At 43.2% G+C, this 6,386-nt stretch overlaps 1 non-coding gene across 1 annotated transcript; it reads right to left on the bottom strand.

The window, feature by feature from the left end:
* Positions 1 to 6,016: 6,016 nt before the first annotated feature.
* Positions 6,017 to 6,169, bottom strand: LOC147901283 (5.8S ribosomal RNA). Its single transcript, XR_015541260.1, has one exon. It is a non-coding gene; the product is annotated as a 5.8S ribosomal RNA (ribosomal RNA).
* Between the last annotated feature and the right edge of the window lie 217 nt (positions 6,170 to 6,386).

Below are 6,386 nucleotides of genomic sequence, written 5' to 3' on the forward strand. Positions count from 1 at the left end.
CTTTGCCCCTCAGTCCCTTGATTCCTTGTTCTTGTCTGTTTAAATTGTGGCTATGTCCAGCAGTTCTAAGCAAACAGTGCGACATATAGCTCACCTTCATGAGCTTTGCTTTTGATTGTGAGGTTAAATGGATGTTCTATCATTAACGTAAGAACTTTAGTGGGACTCTCGAGGACGGGCAATCAAAGGGAGGCTAAGCATATACTAATGTAAACATAAGAGAGCTTGGGCACAGGACCTAGTAGTTTATAGTCCCACGTTTGCTATGCCCACTTCTTTGAGGCTCTTAACCTACCTCGAGAATTGGTAGTAGTGCTGAACCCACAGCTCGTACGTGTGGTGATGGCTCTGCAAACGAGGACATGTGGCACACGGGATGGGCCGGGTGTGGGGGTCCCAATCCCTGCCCCATAGCCACGCAGCTCTCTCCCCCCCCCCAAAAAGTCTCGGGAGGGATAAAAGAGAGGAAATCCCCTATTATATGCAAGGCATCCCAGTCCTCACATTTACTTATGGGATTGGATTGCCACAAATCTGCATGTTGTCCAATGCCTTAAGGAGCCTCCAATACCCAGTAATCAACAAAGCAAGGGGGTACCACAGGCCCATATTCCAACACCCTCGTGGGCCAAGCACCTTGAAAGGTGATCTTGACGAAACCAAAGGCCAGCCCAACCAACACATCGGGGGACACGACCCAACCAAAAATCCAGGGACACGACAAACCAAAGATGCGTCATTGCCAAACAAGGCGACTAGTTGCCACTAACGATGCATACGAGCCGTCGTTGAGAAATTGCCGCACCAAGATCCATCGTGAATCATGGCCCTTCGTGATGAGGCGCACTTAAAGCCACGATATGGATCGCAACACCTCCGCATGTAGTTATAGTTCGGCGCCAAACAATCCAGACGGGTCGCCACATCTCGTGTGAGACCGGGGCTAGTTGCTGTCAAAACTTGCTCTGATACCAGTGATGGCTTCGTAGACGAGGGATGTGTCGGGTGTGGGGGTCGCAATCCCCGCCCCATAGCCACGTAGCTCACTCTCCCCCAAAGTCCTGGGAGGGATGAGAGAGGGAAATCTCCTATTATATGCAAGGCATCCAATCCCTCACATTTGCTTACGGGACTGGATTGCCACAAATCTGCTTGTCGTCTAATGCCTCAAGGAGCCATACCCATTAATCAACCAAGCCACAAGGGGGTGCCAAGGCCATGTGGAGAATATTTATTTGCATCAAATTTGGCACCAAGTTGAGCTGCGTGCTCATGTGCAGTGTGTGATTGCATACTGATTTCTAGCTCAATTGGCCGTCTTGCCACATTTCTGATGAGATGTATCACCTTTATTTGACCCTTAAGAAGCATCTTCTTTTCAGATATGAATAGTAGGGTGCGAATGTTGGAATCTGATTATATTTGAAAACACACACATGTGATAACACATAAACAAGAAGAGAGCCTGAGATTGGCGATGCATCTTATGACAAAAAAAAGTATCTTTATTGACCCGAAATGACATGACTCTGGTCTTCTTGCTCACTCCTACCGGATTTGTTGTGGGTTACAACGATCAGACCAACACATGAGACTCCTACAAACCTCTAAGAGCAGTTGCTTGACATGAAAACTACATGAAGAGAAGAACTAAGCTTAAATGACTCATGAGCAAGAGTTGCTGAGACAAAGAGAGAGAGCTTGAAGTTCAACGTTTGTAGATATAGAATTCTTAACCGCCATGATCAAGAACCAGGCCCATCGATTCTCATGGAGCCAAAATACTAAATCGGGACAAAGAAACACTGTGAGAAAAATCGCCTTGAACTCCTACGTACGTTGAAGCCACACCGCCATGCACAACAGATCAGAGCTTTTCCATGCATTGGTCAAGCTGCTCAGCCAGCCAATCACAACATCAAAGTCTTTATCACAACATTGAAGGTCCAATCACCCTTGACCGAGAGCATTCTTTAATCAACATGCTCCATTTGCCATTTTTCAACCTTTGAGATGATATCCCTGAGAGGATTTTGCTACCATTCCCCCCCATAATTCGAATAGGGGAGCCAACACACCAAGAACATTTGAAACATGATCAATCTAACCATCATAAATAATTGCCAACACACCAATTTTGAACATGATTATCCGACCATATGAAACTATTGGCCACACGTAGCAATTTTGAAACATGCTCTTGATCTAAAAAGCCCAATCCTCATCTAGACTCATCTAAAAAATTATCGTCCGCACAACTATATTATCCCGAACTTTGTGGATGTAGAAAAACCCCAAATTTAATGTCGAATGTCGGTTGCAAATCGATTGTAGAAGGTACCTGCCCACATAGAGCTGAGACAAGAATACTAGAAACATCAGATACGGTTACCTACATAGGGGCACGACCCCAAAAGATGAGTCACCCACATAGCGCATGACTAAAAAACAAAATATGATATTCCACGTGCTCATTTATCTTTTGCACTCGGACCTTTGCAATTGCCAATAGTTCCAAATATTGCGTCCAAAGTCTAGTGAAAATCTGAAATACCAAACTCTTGAAAGGGACAAATAGTTTGGTGAAGATAAAACTGTTGCATTTGTGGAAGGTCTTCAACTTCAAAGACCTAGTAGCCACTCTTCTAGAATAGCTCATCAAGTTAAATTAGATTGCCATCACAAAACTGATGTAGTCAAGATCTCTATGTACTTAGGTCTCAAGAAGAAAATGCATTACAATCATCAAAACTGTGGTTGATTTTGAAGAGCGAAGGAATTGCCATCAATTCTCCACATAGATGCAGATCAGACAAATGTAATATTTTTGGTCTCGAGCAATAAGAGATTGAACTTTACTTTTAGCCAAAAGCAATGGTTTTCAAATCTTCATGAGTGGAATTCTAGGGCCCGTAATAAAGATTGAACAAAGCTAACATTTGCCACGCAATTGTTGAGACCAAATCAAGGAGACATGAATTGAACCAGCCACATATCCTTGAGCCCATGAAGGAGCCTATGAAGAAGGGATTGAAAAGTGTTGGCTTTACAAAAAAATCTTCTCAACGTATGCTTGCATAGTATGCTTGCATAGTAGCACTCATAGTTGGTCACTCATTTGAATCAGAATCAGAAATCAAACTCTCTTCCTTCGTTCACACATAGAAGCAACGATTTTGACTCAAGACCTCAATGAACTCTCATCTCAAATCCTACAAATCCACAGAACCTTCACAACTGCTCTCATACCAATTGTTGGAATCTGATTATATTTGAAAACACACACATGTGATAACACATAAAACAAGAAGAGAGAGCGTGATATTGGTGACACATCTTATGACAAAAAAACGTATCTTTATTGACCCAAAATGACATGACTCTGGTCTTCTTTCTCACTCCTATCGGATTTGTCGCAGGTTACAACGATTAGACCAACACATGAGACTCCTTCAAACCTCTAAGAGCAGTTGCTTGACTCAAAAACTACATGAAGAGAAGAAATAAGCTTAAACGACTCTCACGAGCAACAGTTGCTTGGACAAAGAGATAGAGGTTGAAGTTCAATGTTTGTAGATATAGAATTCTCAACCGCCATGTTCAAGAACCAGGCCCATCGATTCTCATGGAGCCAAAATACTAAATTCGGACAAAGAAACACTGTAAGAAAAATCGCCTTGAACTCCTACATATGTTGAAGCCACACCGCCATTCACAACACATCAGAGCTTCATGCATTGGTCAAGCCGCTTAGCCAGCCAATCACAACATCAAAGTCTCAATCACAACATTGAAGGTCCAACCACCCTTGACCAACAGCATTCTTTAATCAACATGCTCCATTTGTCATTTTTCAACCTTCGAGATGATATCCCTGAGAGGATTTTGCCAACATTCCCCCCCAAAATTCAAATAGGGAATCGAACACACCAAGAACATCTGAAACATGATCAATTTGACCATCCGAAATAATTGCCAACACACCAATTTTGAACATGATCATTCGACGATATGAAACAACTGGCCACACGGAGCAATTTTGAAACATGCTCTTGATCTAAAAAGCCCAATCCTCATCTAGAATCATCTAAAAAATTATCGTCTGCACAACTATAATATCACGAACTTTATGGATGTAGAAAAACCCGAAAACTAATGTCGAATGTGGGTTGCAAATCGATTGTAGAAGGTACCCGCCGACACAGAGTTGAGCCAAGAATACTAGAACCATCAGATACAGTTACTCACATAGGGTCACGACCCCAAAAGAGGAGTCACCCACACAGGGCACGACTCAAACAAAATATGATATTCCAGGTGCTCAACTATCTTCTGCACTCGGACCTTTGCAACTGCCAATAGTTCCAAATATTGCTTCCAAAGTTTAGTGAAAATTCGAAATACCAAACTCTTGAAAGGGACAAATAGATTGGTGAAGATAAAACTGCTACATCTGTGGAATGTCAACTTCAAAGACCTAGTAGCCACTATTCTAGAATAGCTCACCAAGTTAAATTATATTGCCGTCACTAAACTGACGTAGTCAAGATCTTTATGTACTCAGGTCTCAAGAAGAAAATGCCCTGTAATCATCAAAATTATGGTTGATTCGCGACGGAATTGCCATCAATTCTCCACATAGATGCAGATCAGACAACTGTAATATTTTTTGCCTCGAGCAATAAGAGATTGCGCTTTACTTTCAGCCACAAGCAAAGGTTTTCAAATCTTCATGAGTGGAATTCTAGGGCTTGTAATAAAGATTGAACAAAGCTAACAATTGCCACGCAATTGTTGAGACCAAATCAAGGAGACATAAATTGAACCAGCCACATATCCTTGAGCCCATGAAGAAGGGATTGAAAAACGTTGGCTTTAACAAAAAAATCTCCTCAACGTATGCTTGCATAGTAGCACTCATAATTGGTCACTCATATGAATAAGAATTAGAAATCAAAGTCTCTTCCTTCGTTCTCACATAGAAGCAACGATTCTGACTCAAGTCCTCAATGAACTCTCTTCTCAAATCCCACAAACCCACAGAACCTTCACGACTGCTCTCATACTAATTGTTGGAATCTGATTATATTTTGAAAACACACACATGTGATAACACATAAAACGAGAAGGGAGAGCCTGAGCTTGGCTCTGGTCTTCCTGCTCACTCCTATCGGATTTGTCGTAGGTTACAACGATCAGACCAATACATCAGACTCCTACAAACCTCTAAGAGCAGCTGCTTGACACGAAAACTACATGAAGAGAAGAACTACGCTTAAACGACTCTCATGAGCAAGAGTTGCTCGCACAAAGAGAGAGAGCTTGAGGTTCAACGTTTGTAGATATAGAATTCTCAGCCGCCATGTTCAAGAACAAGGCCCACCGATTCTCATCGAGCCAAAATACTAAATTGGGACAAAGAAACACTGTGAGAAAAACTGCCTTGAACTCCTATGTATGTTGAAGGCACACCGCTATGCACAACACATCAGAGCTTCTCCATGCATTGGTCAAGCCACTTAGCTAGCCAATCACAACATCAAAGTCTCAATCACAACATTGAAGGTCCAATCACCCTTGGCCAGTAGCATTCTTTAATCAACATGCTCCGTTTGTCATTTTTCAACCTTTGAGATGATATACCTGAGAGGATTTTGCCAACATTCCTCCCCCAAATTCGAACAAGGGAGCCAACACACCAAGAACATTTGTAACATGATCAATTCGACCATTGGAAATGCTCAAACTCGGCGGGTAGCTTTGCTTGATCTAGGTTCCATGTTTCAATCCGGGGGGAGCATGTCGGCACCCCTGGCGACCTCCATCTCGACACACGCACCTCCGAGCAATTCGTTCGCAAGCTGTCGCTCCGCGAGGGGATAGACCACCCTTGTGGCACCTCGCCACTCGGTGCCACCGATCCATTTCAGTCGATCACGTCGTCCTAGAGGGGCATCTCGGATGGCCAGCTTTGTCGCTTTGCTCGAAGAGGCGGGGAAGGGCGTGGTTGTGGTGAGGACGCTCAAACAGGCATGCGCTTGGACAAGTTGTGGGCGCAAGTTGCGTTGGAAGACTCGATGATTGGCGAAATTCTGCAATTCAAACTATGTATCGCATTTCGCTACATTCTTCATCGTTGCAAGAGCCAAGATATCCGTTGTTGAGTTTGTTTTTTACTTGTGTTACATTCTCCACGAGGGAGGGAGATCAGACCATTGCGTTTCTTTCGTGTCTTGCACCCCCCCTGAGGGGACATGAGATACTGTTGCCCACATAGGGTCACGATGCTAAAAGATGAGTCACCCACACAGGGCACAAATCTTTTGGTGGCAAATGTTTATTCTCTACTTTAATATTTTCTTTTGCCAAGTGTTCAAGGACTCACA

This window comes from Dipteris shenzhenensis, chromosome 6 (assembly GCF_047967505.1).
Source record: "Dipteris shenzhenensis isolate YYH24624 ecotype China chromosome 6, Dip_SZ_1.0, whole genome shotgun sequence".
NCBI lineage: Eukaryota > Viridiplantae > Streptophyta > Polypodiopsida > Gleicheniales > Dipteridaceae > Dipteris > Dipteris shenzhenensis.